Below are 19,821 nucleotides of genomic sequence, written 5' to 3' on the forward strand. Positions count from 1 at the left end.
CTGGCTATAGCTAGCTGGGTGTACACTTTGAATGAATCCATTTTCACCCACACCCACCAGTGGTGCTCATCACATCTTCAAGTGAGATAAGATAAGATTTTAAGCTCCAGGTCTGCAGGCAGCAGCTTCATATTTTATCCTAAAATACTGATCTTTGTTTGGTTGAAACTGACACTCCACTGTGTAAATCAGATTAATATTATTATATATATATATATATATTATATTCCATCATGTCTTTAAATCACAGAGGCTTTGCAGAACTTTTTTACAACATAAAGGGATCATTCACACTAAAAGAAACTGTTTTTTTGTCTGTAAGAGAAACTGATCAGATTGTGGAGGAAGCTGCTGAACTGATTGTGATCTTTAGGAATGTGTAACTTAGTTTAACAGAAATTAAAGTTTCTGAGGATGAACAGCAGAGTTTCAGGTGCTGAAAGACGTCTGGTCGTGTTCATTATGTTCGTCTGACCGTTCAGCCAAATGTCACAAAAGGAAACTGGATATTAAACTGATATTGTTAAAACCTGAAACAGTAATTGAACAAAAGCCGAAATTAAAAAGGGAAAATGAATTAAAAAGATATTAAGTTAGATTTTTTTCAAATCATTTTAATATCCAATTTCCTTTTTCATTTTGAACATTTATTTGTGGAGGATAATTCAACCTGGACTTAAAATGAAATGTGTAAATGGAAAATGAACTTCTTATTTTAGTTTCTTGGGACAATCTGGTCAAAGAAACGTTTTTGATATTTAAATAACAAATTGATATTATGATTTCATAATGTTTTAGAAGATAAATGGACAAAAATTAATTCACTGATTTTGTCTTTTAAATGTTCCTCTTTTATTCCTTTTTAGTTACAAATTGAATGACAAGTAAAATATAATTCTATTATAATAAGTTTATTTTCCAGTTTTGCTCTTAATTTTAATTCTTGGTCAAATGATCCTCCATATGTATTTGAAACGGCTAAAAGTGCTTTTTGAAAATGAACTGTAACATGTTCCACGGTTCTGTTTGTATTAAAGTAATAAGAATCAGAATAATGTAAACCCGGAGGAGCACGATGTCGTCGCTCTGACAGATGAATGATGGGAGTTCGGACTGGGAATGTTAACGGACGTAAAAAGCATGTTTTCACTTTTCTTCACTGACGTGTGCGAGTGCGTTTTCCTGATTGTGGTACTTCTATTCAAAGCATGATGAGTGTTTATTGTGAAGGGATTTTAAAGGAGCAATATTCCACCGACTGTTTTATTTGTTGTTTATGTAGGAGGGAGGGTGGAGGGATTATTGCTTTCTGTTTCTCCTTTGTGAGTGAGAGTGCGCATATATTGACGATGTAACTGCATTAAATTATTTATCCCAAACCGACTCACAGCGCTGGGCTCTGCTTTCTGGAGGGGAAGAGATGATGGGATGTGATCTTACAGCAGGAATATCTCAACGTTTCACTGATACAAATGTTCATTACTATTTAAGATATAAACTTTAAAGATGTGAACACAGTTTATATAAACAGCCTCGTCCTGCATTAGAACAATATGTACTTTAAAACAACCGCAGTGCTGATAAAAGAGTTCCTACACATCCTGGAGAACCTGGGCATTTAGAAACATGTTTTTAGTCACCTGGAAATAATCTGTGTTTTAGTTCCTCAGATCTCCTATGGAAACCTTTGTTAGAGGAAAGCTGTAGCGAGCTGTAGTCGAGCTGGAAAAACCCTAAAACAAACAGACAGTTCAACATCATGAATGTCTTCCAGAAGATACCGACAGATAATGTGTCTCCACAGTTTAATTATTTATTAGAGACAAAAAAAGGAAGAAAAAAAGACGGATTTTAAAGCACAGATCAGTTTTAAGATTTTGGGTTAATTTGTCTCCTTTCAGAAATAAAAATCCACATTTTGTTTATTTCACCAACAGTTGGCTTTAGATAATCTGCATATTTAAACATTAAAGTTCAGAAACCTTGTCTCTGATTTATGGAGCGATGAAAAGAAACAAAACCAGAATGAAGAATCTGGTTTTATCAGATGTTCAAATTTCCTCCTGAAATGTATTAAAATGATCAATGTGAGGAATCAGCTGATATCTGATAATCTTTCATAATGATCTTTAAAGGCTCAGAAATCTCCGTTCAGCAGCTCCAACAGACACCAAAGGGGGGGAAGGAGGGGGAGGAGGACTGCACAAGGGCACTGAGAGTGTGTATTTTTAGTGATACAGGAGCTTTTTTCCTCTGATCGATAGAGGAGCAGAACAGATCACATGACCTGTCCACTAATGGCAGCCTGCTGTGTGTGTGTGTGTGTGTGTGTGTGTATGTGTGTGAGAGAGAGTTTGTGTGTGTGTGTGTGTGTGTGTGTGTGTGTGTGTGTGTGAGTGAGAGAGAGAGAGAGAGAGAGAGAGAGAGATTAATGGGTCAGTGAGAAAGACTCTCAAAGACAGAAAGTTTCAGCAGCAGTTATAAAAACATCCTGACTGGGTCCATTCAGAATTTATTGATAAATAATGAGAGTTCAGTTTTATTTGTAAAGCACTGATTTATTATAGAAGTTATCTCAGGACACTTTTCAAATAGAGCAGGTCTAGACCGAACTCTTTATAACATTAATTACAGAGACCCAACAGTACCACCATGAGCAAGACCTTGCGAGACAAGGGCAAGGAAAAACTGCCTGTTAAAAGGCAGAAACCTAGGACAGATCCTCCGGCTCTAGGTGGGTGGTCGTCTGTCTCGACCAGTTGGGGTGAGAGAGAGAGAGGCAGAGAGAGAGAAGAGCGAGAGACAGACAGACAGGTGCACAGCAACAACAGTATTGGCAATGGCAATCTAGCAGGACCATGGCAGGAGGCTCCACCAGGATCCATCAAGAACCTGCGAGACGAGAAAGCACAAGAACTCCGGGGAAGAAGTGAAGTTAGTAACATGCATTAATGGAACATGAATGAGTGCAGAAAGAGAGAGGAAGAGAGGAGCTCAGTGCACCATGGGAAATCCCCCGATAGTCTAGGCCTATAGCAGCATAACTAAGGGATGGTTCAGGACTCACCTGATCCAGCCCTAACTATAAGCTTTATCAAAGAGGAATGTCTTAAGCCTACTCTTGAATGTGGTGAGGGTGTCTGCCTCCCGAACCACAACTGGAAGCTGGTTCCACAGGAGAGGAGCTTGGTAACTGAAGGCTCTGGCTCCTGTTCTACTTTTAGAGACTATAGGAACCACAAGTAGCCCAGCATTCAGAGAACGTAGTGTTCTAGAGGGGTAATAGGGTACTATGAGCTCTTTAAGATATGAAGGGGACTGACCATGAAGAGCTTTGTAGGAGCGGGAGGCACTAGAGTAGAGAAATTCACTTTAAAAACAATAACAGAATAATAACTAACAATAACTAACAATAACTGATAATAACTAATAATAACTGATAATAACTAACAATAACTGATAACTAATAATAACTGATAATAACTAATAATAACTGATAATAACTGATAATAATTGATAATAACTAATAATAACTGATAATAACTAACAATAACTGATAATAACTAATAATAACTAACAATAACTAATAACAAACTGACAATAACTGATAATAACTAACAATAACTGATAATAACTAATAATAACTAATAATAAATAACAATAACTAATAATAACTGACAATACATAATAACTAATAATAACTAACATGAACTAATACTAACAAGAACTATAATAACTAACAATAACTAACATGAACTAATAACTAACAATAACTGATAATAACTAACAATAACTAACATGAACTAATAACTAACAATAACTGATAATAACTAACAATAACTGATAATAACTAATAATAACTAACAATAACTAATAATAACTGACAATAACTGATAATACCTAACAATAACTGATAATAACTAATAATAACTAATAATAACTAACAATAACTAATAATAACTGACAATAACTGATAATAACTAACAATAACTAACATGAACTAATAACTAACAATAACTGATAATAGCTAATAATAACTGACAATAACTAACAATAACTGATAATAACTAATAATAACTAACAATAACTGATAACTGATAATAACTAATAATAACTGACAATAACTGATAATAACTAACAATAACTAACAATAACTGATAATAACTAATAATAACTGATAATAACTAATAATAACTAACAATAACTGATAACTGACAATAACTAATAATAACTAACAATAACTAATAATAACTGACAATAACTGATAATAACTAACAATAACTAACATGAACTAATAACTAACAATAACTGATAATAACTAATAATAACTGATAATAACTGATAACTGATAAATCATTTATTGTTGGCTATAATCAGCATTACATTCATAAGTTAATATGGATAACGTTAGTTTGGGAAGCTAATCAAATGATAGCATAGCAAGCTATTGTTTTCTTATATACATTATATATAAATATTTGGGGGTCGATTGTTGGTTCTTCCTCACTCTCTTCATCAGCGTGATGTTTAAAGAAACTAAAGTTCAAATCAAATTCCAGTGTGACTGTAAAGGTTTGGTCAGATATTTATTTTATTTTAATAAATCAGTATTATTCAATATCTTCATATCAGGAAGAGAAAGACTCAGAATTATCATTTAAAGGTTTTTTACTTTGTCAGAGGAAAGAATTAATGAAACGTATGAGCTCCTTTCACATTTATTAAACACTTTCTTTATTTGTTGTAAGTTGTTGTATTTGTTTCTACAGATTAAATGAGACATAATATCACAACTGATTCAATAAAAGCACTATATATATATATATATATATATATATATATATATATATTCCACATTATCTTGTGGCTATCTCTAGCCAATGATCAGCTGCTTCTACAACCTCACACACGTTACTGTTTGTTTACCCATTCTTTTGGTTCTTATTAAAGAATGTGACTCTTTTATAAATCATATTAAATTATAACAAGAGTGTCCTCGGCCACAGTGCCACCATGTGGTACGCCAGCCTCACTGCAGAGCACCACAAAGAAACTGTCTGTCTCTGTCTGTCTCTCTCTCTGTGTCTGTGTGAAATTTTATTTCACACATTTTATTTCCCCCCCTCCCCACACAAACACACACACACATTTACTGAGAGACAGTCAGTGCCCACCTGCTCACCCAGCTGCTTCAATCTTTATATTCTATATTCATTTTTATATTTATGATTTATATTGATGCTGCTGACAGTGATCAAACTACATGTTGTGACACAGTGTCTCTCCACCAACCAGAGCACTGCTGCCCCCTGCAGGACCGTCCTCTGCCCTACAACCAGAGTGCTGCTGCCCCCTGCAGGACTGTCCTCTGCCCTACAACCAGAGTGCTGCTGCCCCCTGCTGGACTGTCCTCTGCCCTACAACCAGAGCACAGACTGAACATCACATTGTGGAGGAGGAGGAGGACGTCTGCAGGGAACAAAGGTTTAATGACAGGTTGGATACCTTTTATTAACAAAACATTCATAATATTATTACTGTTATCTAAAGCAGTGGCTCCCAACCACCACATATTGGGAATATTATGGGATGGATTCACACCAACTTATTTTATTATTACATCAGACAGTTTTTCAGTATCAGGAGTGAAAATGAGTCATCCTCAACATTAGTGGTGTTCAGAATGATGAAGATTATTAGATCTAACCAGGCTCAACAGGAGTAGCTCCCAACCTGTTCCATCATCAATACACTGACTGTATATTTCTTATTGATCAATAACAGCAGAGAACAGCTGATCAACTGATCAATGAACACAAACAGTGAACTCAATAACTGCAGTTTGATTATTTCCTGTGAATATTGATCACAGATGAGTTTTCCTGATATATTGATACATTCTCTGTGTTCTCGATCCACCATCAGGTTTCATAAAACTGTCGATATTCACAATCTATAAAGTTGATTTCTCATTTAAATATTCTCAAAAGTGAAGCAGTGCATTATGGGTCAGCTGAGTATGTGCAGTAATCTCATGGCGTATACTCGGATATTCCTATAATCTAGTTTCCAGATATTCATAGACTGTACAGCTCAAACACTACAGACTCAATCTAAGCTGAGTTGAAACGTTGGTGATTTCCATTCTCAGTGCATGGATGAGTCGTATCAGTGCAGCAACAAACACTGCGTTCTGACTGGAGAGACTTTAATAAACTAAATATATTCATCAGTGATGTTACTCGCTGTAAAAAAGTAGTAGTTCAACTCAAACGTCTTAAGGAAACTGATCACGTTAAAAACGTTTAAGTTTATTAAACAATTTAAACATGAACAATATTTTATCTGAGTAACTCGGGTATTTATTACTGAAGGTAGTTACTAATTCCATTCAGTTAGTATTTTATACTCATGCTGCATTTCTCCAAACTTATTATTTATCAGAATTCATTTTTAATTTTAAATTATATTTGTTAATCTTATTGAGATATACTGTTATGTTTTACAGTGTATTTTACAGCAGTAGTATGTGTCAGATACTGGCTGCAGGAGGTCTCAACCTCATTACCCTCTTATGTTTTCCTGCTCGGGTGTTTCATGTTTTCTTCCCCTCAGTGGGAACATTTCCACTCGTTGCTAGAGTCCAGATGTTGAACAACTGTAATCTGTCACATTATTTGAATGCTGTGATTTTCCTCTCCTCCACCTCCCCATCCCTCCGTCTGTCTGAAACATTTCTGCATGAGTAAACACTGAACACACAGCTACAGAAACACTGGTGGAGGTCCGGAGGGAGGCAGAATAAAAGCAGTGCAAACTATTTTCATAACTCTCATTATGACATTGAAAACGTTTCTTTCTGCTCTTCATTCCTAAAATTAAATTATATTTAAATTATATATTTAAATCTAATGATAAAATAAACGTAATTTAAATGTCATTGTTTTCCTGTAAATTAAACAAAATGAGATAATTTACTAATTATAATTAGGTCGAAGATTCAGATTATTTTAAATTAACACGTACTTAAATTTAGTGAATTCATTCAAATATATACGTTTGAATTCACCTTAATTTAAAAAAGAAATGTTGATAAAATATATGCAAACCTTCAGCGCCTACATCCGTATTATTGCTTATTGTGATGACATTTCTTGGAGTGATTCGTATTACTTAAATCTATACAACCCATAATTTAACAGGTTGTATAAGTCAACAAACCACAATAATTTAAACAAGTATTGAAACTGAGTTCTAAATAAAAAAAAAAATATATATATTTTAATAATTTTCATCAAATTTTATTTAAAAACAACAAAAAACTCAGTGAATCAAATATTTCTGATTTGTTTCACTGATGCAGACCCAAACTCAACAGTTCTGGTTCAGAAATAAAACGTATTATTCCTCCTGACGCAAATTCAAAAGATGTACTGCAGAATTATTTCCTTATATATAAATAATACATAAATAACTGTATATAGTGCTTTATTTTTATTTTAATGGTGGTTGTATCATGAATAAACTACAAACTTTAATATCGTTATCCAACCTGTGTTATATATATTGTTAATATGCTTTAATTCCTTTGCAATTAAAGTTTATGATCAGAAATCTTAATACTGGTTTCATACTTTCTTATTTCAGAATGAACGAGTGGAGCTGAGAGAGCTAGGTATTAGTCTAATCTTCTGTTGGCCTAATATTCACTAGTATAGAAAATATTGATATTGATTTGCAGATTATTATGGGATAGATTCACACCAAATTCCTACTATTTCATATAACTTAAAAACAGACAGTTTTTGCCTCTTTTTAAGTATCAGGAGTGAAAATGAGTCATCCTCAACATTAGTTATGTTCAGAATGATGAAGATTATTAGATCTAACCAGCACATGTTGGCTTCTTCCTAATTTTCTACTTAGACATCGGACTTTCTTCTATCAAACTGTCACAGCGCGTTACAAAGTCATTTCGATACCTTTGACACCAAAATGAGCTTCTCTAAACATAAGAAAAGTGGCACACAAACTCCAGTTGTAACACGAGCCAGCACTAGCACAGCTAACGCAGCTCCTGCTAACGTTAATAGCGAAGGTGCTAACGCTAATCCTAACGTTGGCCTACCTGTCCGAGGAGATGCTACTGACACAATCTCCATTTCGCAGCTGGTGGCCGAGCTGGAGAAGCAGAGAGCTGGTTTGAAGAATGATGTCTCTGGGCTGATTCATGGATGCCCTCCGGGACACGGTCGGTTCGTTCCAGACCCGCCTTGCAGCCACGGAAACGACTGACCACAGCCAAAGCCACAATTCAATCTCTCCAAACCCAGAATCAAACACTGTGGGACCACGTAGACGACATGGAAAACAGATCATGCAGATCCAACTTGAGAATAGTGAACACCTCGGAGGGCAGCGAGAATGGTAAGGACCCGGTCAAGTTTATTTCTGAGCTCCTGGCGGAGTGTATGGGTCCTGACGTGTTTACCGATCCGCCTGAACTGGAGAGGGCTCACTTGGTCCAAAACCGAAAGAGGGGAAACCAGCAAGACCATTCGTTGTGTGCTTTCTTCACTTTCAGCAGAGAGAGGCAGCCCTACGGTGGTCCAGGAACTCTGTGGTGAATTATCAAGGGACAACCTTGAGGTTTTACCCCGACCTGAACCCCGCACTGGCCAGATAACGAGCAGCCTACAACGACGTGAAACGGGCACTCTTCCAGAAGGGAGTTCAGTTCCGTATGATGTACTCGGCTCGCCTGGTGGTAACTTTTGAGGTGCAGACGTTTACCTTCAAGTCACCTGAAGACGCCTGGGAATAGTACAACCGCCGGGTAATTAAGGAGTGATAAAAACGTCTGTGACTGTTGGCGCTCATTATTGAGAAGAATGGCCTCTACATCAGGCACTGGACTTAACTAACTGGAACTACACAAACAATACTTACACTCACTCTCATCGTGGAATCCGTTCAATTTACCTATTTTTTGTCTGTTTCTTTTATTGCTGTTTCTGGTTATTTTAGGCACAAGTGTTGAAACAATCTGTGTGGCATGTAAATATTATTACTTTAGAATTCCCCCTTAAGTAAGCAATTTAATACATGATGCTAGGTTAAAGCCCATCTACATTTGTTTTTGCTCTAAGTGTCATATGTGCTTAATATAATTCCTTTTTTTTCCCCAGACAACTTCATTAGCCATACGTTTAAATAGTGACGTTATTAGTTATTACTTTTGCACAAAATGATTTGGAGTACCTCGAGCCAAAATAGAGTTAATTAGGATGCACTCCCGGAAGAACAGAGGAGATATGGTGAGCCTGCAGTTTTCCTCAGTTGGGGAGGCGAACATAGGCATTGATTTTATATTGCTTTATTATGTTCTGTTGTTATCTTGGGTAATTGGGGGTTCTGTTAAGGTTGTAAGGGTATTGGGTGTGTGCATCCCTGGACTTCAAATCCATTTCAACAGTTTTATTAGCTTGTTCTCATTATTTTGTATTTTTAAGTGAAGGCACTCTACTCTTTGGAGTGAATGCTGGGCTGTGGTGCAGCGGAGCATGTATTCCCACAAACATTACTGATAGATCTAGTAGACCATGAACAGGACACAGGAAAGTAATCGGAGTACAGGAGGGACAAATGTAAGATTTATTGGGATGATGAGAAATTCATAGAAAAAGTAATGTCATCCATACCTGATTTAAACAAACACTCCCTAATTTTTGGAGGTGACCTGAACTGTACAATCAACCCTTCCTTGGACCGCTCCAGCCCAAAGTCTGAAATCCCCTCCAAAATGGCTGAAACATTGTCATCATTTATGAACGAAATTGGATGTTTTGACCCCGGGTGATTTCGCTTCCCTCACAGTAAAATACTCTCTTTTTTTTTTACATGTTCACTATTCGTATAGCAAAATTTATTATTTTTTCATAGTGTATTACTCCCCTTTGTTAAAAACATAGAATACTTCACCATAATTGAATCCGACAATGCCCCAGTAATATTACATCTTTCCTTTCCACTTAAAGTGGAACTTCGGCAGATTTTTACCCTAGTCTTGATCACTAGAGGTCACCGAGTACTGTCGATAGGAAAAACAATGACCAGAATTGGTTCTAGCAAACTGGAGATCCTGCAGCTAATGGCCAGAGCTCCCAGGTAGTTATAATACAGTTTTTGGGGGCATATCCTAAAGAGTGCCTTTTGCTCCTCTTAACAGACACAAAATGCAATTAAAATGTCTGTGCAACATGATCAGGGCCCTTAAGTGACAACAACATGCCTTTTCAACTCATACGTTGTACAAAACAGTACTGTCCCCTACCTGTTTTTCCACCGCTCGCTTCACCGAAAGCCCAGAATAATCGATCATGGAGATAATGCCTTCACGACGGAAAAAAGTTTATTTCCCCCTAAAAAATGTCCATGTCTTCACACACTACTCTCCGATTTGCACACTTCCTGCAACAATTTCTTCTTCTGCGTTTACCTGCAACAAGTGAAATCCCACGGGACTTAGGCGCTAGAGCAGTCCCGTGCTGAAGTCCCGTGGGATTTCACTTGTTGCAGGTAAACGCAGAAGAAGAGATTGTTGATCGGAGGTGTTCACAAGGGAAGAAGCTTGGAGTAAGAATAACGTGTGTTGAACTACTGTGGAAAAGAAATGGTTCGCGGTTGCAGTTGTGGCTAGTTGTTCTTCAGCTGGATGTGCAAACTCCCATACAAGTACTATGCGATCACGGAGATAATGTCTTCGCGACAAAAAATTTCCCCTCAAAAATGTGTTGCCGCACATCCCTTCTCAAGCCGTGTCTGCCAAAACGAAGCTAAATGAAGTTATGAATAAAACATTACCTCCACAGTGGTTGCAGCAGTCTTCATCCTTGGAATGGCATTTCTCTTCAGCCGGCCCCGCTGTGTTGTGTCTCTGTAGTCATCCTCCTCAAAATGTTTGCTGCAAATGCGGTGATCATTTTCTCATAGTACTTGTATGGGAGTTTGCACATCCAGCTGAAGAACAACTAGCCACAACTGCAGTATCTCATGGTCATGGGAAGGTAGACGATGAAAGTGTAGGCACTTGTACCTGGTAAACAAAGGCGGCGTGTTCCGGTGGAAGCGGCACACTAAAAACAACACGTAGAAAAGCTACGTGTGCATGCGCTAAAGTATTTAACTTTCTTAACTTTTATTCTCTTTTGTTCGTTCTTGTTTCTTCACTGTAACTCTGTGAAGTCCTGTCCTCTCTAACGAGGTTGTTTTCAGAGAGTTTTTGTGCTTTTCTACATGTTGTTTTTGTTATGCCGCTTCCATCAGAACACGCCGCCTTTGTTTACTCCAGAGAACAGCTGATCCTGCTAATGCTGGCCGGCGTAGTGGCCAGAGCAGCTGATATACCACCTGAACTCTGGAGAAAAACACACCGGGGATGCAGAGGAGGGAAGCAACGTCGGGGAATGAGAGGAGGGTCGAGACGGGACGAGCTTATGGAGAGGGTCCCTTAGCAACAAAATGGACGAGCTAACGGCACTGACACGGAGCCACCAGGAGTACCGTGAGTGCAGTCTGATGTGTTTTCACTGAGCAAAAGGCACTCTTTAGGATATGCCCCCAAGAAGTGTATTATAACTAACTGGGAGCTCTGGCCATTAGCTGCAGGATCTCCAGTTCGCTAGAACCAATTCTGGTCGTTGTTTTTCCTATCGACAGTACTCGGTGACCTCTAGTGATCAAGACTAGGGTAAAAATCTGCCGAAGTTCCCCTTTAACTCCGCTGTCCGGGCCCCATGGAGATTTGATGCTGCACTACTGACAGACGAAGGATTCTGCCAAACGATTTCGACAGCCATTGATAATTTCCTAGAAACCAACAACAAGGATAATATCTCCCCCTCCTAGCTCTGGCAGACTCTTAAAGTGGTAACAAGGGGGGATATTATCTCTTACACATCTAGGGTGAAAAAAGCTAGGAAGCAAGAACAAGAACAACTTCTCAGTTCAATATTTGACATAGACCGTCAATACTCTGCCTCTCCCACTCCTGACCTCTATAAAAATAAGCTGGATCTTCAAACCAAATATGACTTATTATCGTCCGAAAAGACAGAACGTATATTACTGAAATCACGAGGCTTTGTCCAGGCTGGTAGACTGCTAGCACATCAATTAAAATGTAAGTCTTCCAATCAATAGATTACACAAATACAAAAAGAAAACGGGGAGCTTACTACAGACCCCCTCGAAATCAACAATACCTTCAAGGCATTTTATTCAAAACTCTATACCTCAGAAGCACCTAGTGATGATACCGATATGCAAAACTTTTTTATGAATTTAAACGCCCCTGTTATCAGTCCCGCCTATAAAGCAGAACTAGAACTACACTTGTGACTAACAGAAATTTAAAATGCGATTTTGGCGTTGCAAAGCCACAAAGCCCCGGGTCCCAATGGATATCCAATTGAATTCTACAAAAAAATTTCAACCAAATTAGAACCACTTATTCTAGAAATTTTTAATAATTCGCTGGGTACTGGGGCCTTGCCACAGATGCTAACTGAAGCATCCATAACACTTATACCGAAGCCCGGAGGACAGAAGGACAGAACACAATGTGGATCATATCGACCCATTTTGTTGTTAAATAGTGACATTAAAATTTTAGCTAAGGCACTTGCCACCGTCTAGAATCGGTTACAGATGAGGTGATCTCCCCCGATCAAACAGGTTTCATGACTGGTCGTCACTTCTCTAACATCTGGAGCCTTCTTAATGTCATATATTCTCCTGCATCCGGGGGGGTACCAGAAGTGGTTATCTCCCTGGGTGCAGAGAAGGCTTTTGACAGAGTGGAGTGGGCGTATTTATTTGAATGTCTGCAGGCCTTTGGTTTCAAGCCAACTTTTATTGCCTGGATTAAACTTCTATATGCCTCACCAAAGGCATCAGTGGTCACGAACGGGAAGTGATCTGAATTTTCATTATCAAGAGGGACACGTCAGGGGTGTCCACTAAGTCCACTTTTGTTTGCATTCGCCATTGAGCCTCTGTCTATCATGCTAAAATCATTCCCGGAAATAATTTGAATTTCTAGATGGGGGAGGGAACACAAGGTGGCTCTATATGCCGATAACTTACTGTTGTATGTGTCTGATCCGCTGCGGTGTTGCATAGATTTGGTATCTTTTCGGGATATAAGACTAACTTTACAAGAAGCGAGTGCTTCCCAGTGAACAAACTAGCTCTTGCAATTCCACAAAAGCAGGGGCGCAGATGGGATTTTTGAACTGGGGGGGACCAAGCTGTCAGCAAATGATTTCAACTCAATAAGTTATTTTTGTGTAATTTTGGCTTTAACTAGCGCTTAAGTAGTTACTTCCGTAATAGCCTATGGGCCAATGGTTTGCACTAAAATGCCATTGGAGAATTCTTATTTGAAATCATGGATCATCATGCAGTCTTTCTACTGTGGCTGCCCCCTTCTTCTGTCTGTATTCCTTCTTTCTCTCCTTCCTCATGCAGTCTTTTTCTATCGTGGCTGCCCCCTGGCAGATCCTCTCTTGACTGACTAGGGCCTGCCTCACTGTCATCAGGAATTGCCTGCAGGCCAGGAGGATAATGTAATGTATAATGAACATTTTAAATCTTATAATTTCACTTAACAGTTGCTTATTAGTGTGCCTGGAAAAGCACACTACTACTATCCACCATACTTATTATAATATTTCATTCTTCCGTACGTTTTTCGGCGTGCTACTCCTCCCACAGTTTTGGTCGCACACACACAAAAAGGCACCAAAACGGCGGCTCGGCCGGAACATTAGTGGTACGACTTTTCTAAACGTTTCACCAAACAGTTTGCCGATAAATCTCCAAAAACCAGGCCATAAAAATGAATGGGTGTGTATTGGTAGAACGCTCACAGCTAGAGTGTGTGACTTTATCACTAGAGTGGAGAGTGAGAGAAACATTTGTCGAAAAATTAATTTGTAAACTGCTCTCAAGGCCACAAATGTCACTCTACAGAAATAATTTATAGATAAAAACGTAGGTAAATCCATTGGGGTCCCAGTGATACCACTGCTGAAGCTGTCAGACAAATAGTTTTGGCGGGAAACGCACTGATGCGCCAGCAACACCCTCTCATGGCCCCATCTACTCCCATGTTAATTGGAAATTAGAAATTCTGAAAGGAGCTCGTTGAACCTCTTCTTCCTCAATCTCCCGAGGTCACATAGTCAACAAGATGACGATGCTCACGGTCTTTTCGGTTTTCATTTCGGTTGTTTTTTGGTCATTCCTGGCCAATGGTTCGAGGGGATTCATTTTGAGATTTTCTGTGTCTCAGGAGTCAGAGACAGAGAGAAAGCCTGCAGCTGCTGTGGCCTCCCCTGGTTGCCACGACAACCAAAGCCTGCCTCTCACATCCACGCACACACACATAGCTAGCTACAGAGGAGTGTTTAAGGTATTAATATATGGGCCAGAGCCAGGCACACTCAAAGTTTCTTTAGGAATTTTCTAGTTAAAATAACATTATACATAAAAATTCAAAAACATTAAAGCTATTCACCTACGGCCTAAAAATACTTTTATTTTACATTTAGTCTCCTTCAGGTAAATGCTGTTTATTAATGTCAGACTACCTACTCAACATTACAAAACGATAAGCTGCCACATCTGGGAAGGTCAACAGACAACAGGCGTAGGATAGCCTACTTACATTGTTTGTTTTTTAAAAAAACGCTCTGATTGTTTTTTGTTTCTTCATTGAATTGAAATCACCCGCTCTGTCATAGTAGACAATGGTCTGATCACCGCGACAGGCACAGGCGCAGCTACCAGTTCCTCTTTAGGACCCTGGGGAGTGAGAGTCGTGCCTTATGGTGTGTTCAAGTTACACTGAAAGTCGGAACTTGGAGCTCGGAACAACGTAACCCCAAAGTTGAGTACTCCCAGCGCTTCCCAGCCTCACAAACATACAACAAAACATGTAACTACTGTTTACGTGAGTAGCAGATAGCATGAATTCTATGTCTGGCTGGTGAGATTAATCCGACTTTCCGAGTTGGAGATCCGACTTCAATGCGCGCTGCAATGTAAATTAGTTTAACTAACGGAACATTAATCCTCCATTTTACCGGCGATGTTTGTCGCCTTATGTAGGGACAGTGGGGGGGGTCACTATGAATCTGGGGGCATCATATCCCCCCCGTCCCTAGTGCCATCTGCGTGCATGCACAAAAGGACCTGCCATTCCACCTGGCTAAATCTGGCTTTAGATATTTAGGAATCAATATGACACGGACTTTCCCTAAACTATACAAAGATAACTTCATACCCCTCATTGATAAAATAAGAAACAATTTACAGAATTAGAGGTCCATTAATCTTTCACTGGCTGGAAAGATCAACTGTATTAAAATGAACGTGTTATCCCGATTCCTCTATCTTTTTCAATGTCTCCCTGTATTTCTCCCAAAATCCTTTGACGTCCCTTCCGGCCTTGGTTACTTCGAGTCTCCCTCTGTCTACTTCACTCTATACCTCTAACCCTGTTGTTATCAATACTTTAAGAATTTGGTCACAATTTAGAAACCACTTCGGTTTAAGAGATTTCTCTCATCTAGCTCCTATCTGTGATAATCATCTTTTTGTCCCACCTAGATTAGACAACACCTTTGCCCTGTGGAAAAGACTTGGCCTCTCCAAATTTAAGGATCTCTACAGTGAAGGTGTATTCTCTACCTTTAGTCATCTCTCTCAAAAATTCAAGTCGTTTCCGATATTTCCAGATCTGACACTGACACTAGATTCAAACTTCGCAAATGCACCTCAACCTACTGCTATGGATGACATCTTCCGAATTCCCTCCAATTTAAAAGGCTTCATTGCGAGAATCTATTCCAACATATCATCTCTCGGAGACACCTCTCTCAGTAAAATTAAAGGGAAATGGGAGGAGGAGCTTGGGGATGTGATACCTTCATGTGCTAGGCTAGGTGTAATTCAGTTTAAAGTCTTGCACCATACCCACCTCTCCAAGTCTAGGCTGGCCAGAATTTATCCTGAGGCGGATGAGAATTGTAGCAGATGTCATGTTGCCCCGGCAACATTAACACACATGTTCTGGTCATGTTCTTCCCTCTCGGATTACTGGTCAGCGGTCTTCAGAATACTTTCACAGGCACTATCCTTAAATTATCAATAAGCACAAGGACATTGTAGCATTTACAACTCTACTTGCCTGCCGAGGATTTTGTTGTACTGGAAATCCCCCAAACCACCCAGCACCTCCTTATGGATGAGTGACCTTATGCTCCATTTAAGTCTTGAAAAGATCAAATACACACTTAGAGGGTCAAAAGACCTATTTTATTCTACCTGGAACCCAGTAATGTCTTTCATAAACAAACTTAAGACCTCCCTGATAATTCATGAATCCACAAGTACTAGATCCTGAGGGGTGACGCATGATGTTGCACAGCAAACACGGCCTCCTCATTTATTTTCAAGCTTTACTTTCAAATTAGCTGCTTCCACTCTCTTTTCTTCTCTTTTTTTTTCTCTTTGTTTAATTTTTCATACCTGTTGAATGATACATTTACCTATCAATATCATAACCTTTATCTATTTATCTACTTATTTAATCTCCTTAGATTGGGATGCACTAAATGTTGTAGGGTGGGGGGATTGTATTTGTTTATTTGTATATGTGTTCTGTGAAAAATCCAAAAGTATTGTCCTTCTATATAACTGTCTTTCTGTACCTTGTTCTCAATAAAAATATAGAAAACGACTGTATATTTTCATATTGATCACCCTTAAAACAGGCAACCCCCCGGTTGTTTTTATCTTCCCCCCCCTTTTTTTTTGTCTCCCCCCCCCCCCCCCCCCCCCCTTTCCTGTCTACTTAAGCTGTCACAATCAAAAAGGCAATAAAAGGCAAAAAAACAACTTTAAAAATGATGTGTCTAATAGTCTAACAAATTGTCTTTCAGAGACAGTTAATAAAGATTCGATAAAGTTCATTTGACAATAATACTAAGTTGCACAGGTCAGTGCTTTAGATACAGGGCATAGGTCAGTGCTGTAGATACAGGGGGTCAAATGATGTGCAGATTATTAGGACTTCTCAACTGGTTTCAAAACTAGATGATATATCTGCTGTAAATGGAACAGATCATGTCCCTGGACCCTCTAGGATGGACTGAGCCCTGAATGTTGACAACATGTGGCTCCGCCCTGCAGCAGTGTCTGCTTTCATTGATTACCTCAGTGGTTCCCAACCTGGGGGTCAACAACCCCACTAGGGGTTGCCAAAGCTTCACAGGGGGTCATGAGGTCTTCTTGGTTGTAAGAAAGCTTAAAAACATACACAGCTGGTAGATATCTCAGCATTTGTTTATTTCTGTGAAGAAAGCGTTTGATTAAATAATTTGTATGATTGTAAAAAAATTAATTACACAGACAGAAAACTGTATAAAAATATCAGGAAACCCATCTCTGACCAATATTCACAGGAAATAATCTGCTCCAAATGAACTTCCTTCAGTTATTGTGTTAGTTTATCAGTCTATAAATATATATATCTAAGCACCTCTCCTGTGGAACCAGCTTCCAGTTGTGGTTCGGGAGGCAGACACCCTCACCACATTCAAGAGTAGGCTTAAGACATTCCTCTTTGATAAAGCTTATAGTTAGGGCTGGATCAGGTGAGTCCTGAACCATCCCTTAGTTATGCTGCTATAGGCCTAGACTACCGGGGGATTTCCCATGGTGCACTGAGCTCCTCTCTTCCTCTCTCTTTCTGCACTCATTCATGTTCCATTAATGCATGTTACTAACTTCACTTCTTCCCCGGAGTTCTTGTGCTTTCTCGTCTCGCAGGTTCTGATGGATCCTGGTGGAGCCTCCTGCCATGGTCCTGCTAGATTGCCATTGCCAATACTATTGTTGCTGTGCACCTGTCTGTCTGTCTGTCTGTCTCTCTCTCTCTCTCTCTCTCTCTCACCCCAACTGGTCGAGACAGACGAGCACCCACCTAGAGCCGGAGGATCTGTCCTAGGTTTCTGCCTTTTAACAGGCAGTGTTTCCTTGCCCTTGTCTCCAAGGTCTTGCTCATGGTGGTACTGTTGGGTCTCTGTAATTAATGTTATAAAGAGTTCGGTCTAGACCTGCTCTATTTGAAAAGTGTCCTGAGATAACTTCTGTTATGAATTGGCGCTATACAAATAAAATTGAATTGAATTGAATTGAATTGAATTGAATATATCTATGTTATTGTTGTTGTTATATATAATATAAAATATTCATTAAATACAGTCAGTTGACTCCCTTAAGGAAAAAGGTTGGGAACCAGTGGATTAACTAACCTGGTCCACAGGCCAATTCATTGTATCTCAATCCACTGATTCACAGTTTCAGCTGTACTTGTAGTTTCATTAATAACAAAAAATCATATTTAATAAAGTCTTTATGCTGCAGCTGATAAATGCAGCAAGCTGTGCAACCAGCAGGGGGCAATGTTGAGCTTTACTGAGCCACAAAAACCTGTTTCCTTCTTCTGAATGATTTCTCAACATCACAGTTTGTGTGGGTGTACCTCCCTCTCTGTGTACTCTGTTACTCTGTGTGTACTCTGTGTGTACTCTCTGTGTACTCTCTGTGTACTCTGTTACTCTGTGTGTACTCTGGTACTCTCTGTGTAATGTGTGTATAGTGTGTGTATTGTTTGTACTGTGTGTAGTTTGTGTGTGTGTGTGTGTGTGCAGATGTGAAATGAACACACTGTTGTGTGTTTGTATGTGTGTGTCTGAAGGGAGATAGCGGTCCAATCAACAGGCAGATTTATGTTTTTTGCATTTCTTCCTCTGCTGAGCACCTTAAAATGACATATTGACAGCTCATTTCATTCTGTTTTGAAGAGGACACACACACACACACACACACACACACACACACACACACACACACACACACACACACACACTAAGGCTGGATTATGTGTGTGTGTGTGTGTGTGTGTATGACGGTTTGTGATTCATTTTCAGTTCTGAATTCTGATTATGTTCGCCAAGGCCACTGATGTAATGAGGTACATAGAAACACACACACACACACACACACACACACACTCCTGTAGCTGGCGGATGATTGGTCGGCTGAGCTCTGATTTGCTGCAGCAGAGTTTGCCACACCAAGGTCACGCCTGCGGCCGAATCTGTGTGTGTGTGTGTGTGTGTGTGTGTGTGTGTGTGTGTGTGTACAATGGTGGATGGAGAGAGTCTGACATGGTGTGGTCAGAGGTTTTTGGCAGTGGTGGAAGAAGTGTTCAAATCCTTTATTCAAGTGCTGAGTTCAGAGTTTCAAGTGCTCGGGGGGCATAAACTAATGCTGCGTCCAATCAAATGCTTCCTCTCTTCTGACGCCGCCGGAGCGACTAGAGTGTTTCTGAGGGCCGTTAAAGACAATGTATGGCCTCACTGAGTACAAAGACCTACTGTATAGCTACATTAGATTTTATGGAGAAAATATTTCCTGGTTTTCCCTCTGACGTCCTCCGGCTGTTCAGCTTCAACTCTCTGTCATTTACAGTTTCCTGATGGACAGATAGCTTTAGCTACTTACTAAAGTAGTAGTTATCTTCAGTGTTCAGTATTTATTTTGTTTATTATTATTTGAAGGCGTTCCTTAATGGGGCAGAAATCTTCAATGCTGAATTGAATTGCAACCAAATTTGGGAATTTTGTACATACAGCCACATTTCTACTGACAAAAGCAATACTGAGTTACTAAGAGGACGGGGCAGAT

General features: G+C 39.2%; 1 protein-coding gene and 1 pseudogene across 2 annotated transcripts in view; both read left to right on the forward strand.

The window, feature by feature from the left end:
- The window catches only part of LOC127371979 (E3 ubiquitin-protein ligase RNF123), a 127,848-nt gene extending 126,465 nt beyond the window's left edge, over positions 1 to 1,383 (forward strand). For both annotated transcript variants that reach the window (XM_051415251.1, XM_051415250.1), the window contains one exon: positions 1 to 1,383. This exon is cut by the window's left edge and continues 2,267 nt beyond it. The gene's annotated coding sequence lies outside the window, so the exon portion shown is untranslated.
- The window catches only part of LOC127372007 (nuclear factor 7, ovary-like), a 423,840-nt pseudogene that overhangs the window by 33,424 nt on the left and 370,595 nt on the right, over positions 1 to 19,821 (forward strand).

This window comes from Dicentrarchus labrax, unplaced genomic scaffold (genome assembly GCF_905237075.1).
Source record: "Dicentrarchus labrax unplaced genomic scaffold, dlabrax2021, whole genome shotgun sequence".
Lineage (NCBI taxonomy): Eukaryota > Metazoa > Chordata > Actinopteri > Moronidae > Dicentrarchus > Dicentrarchus labrax.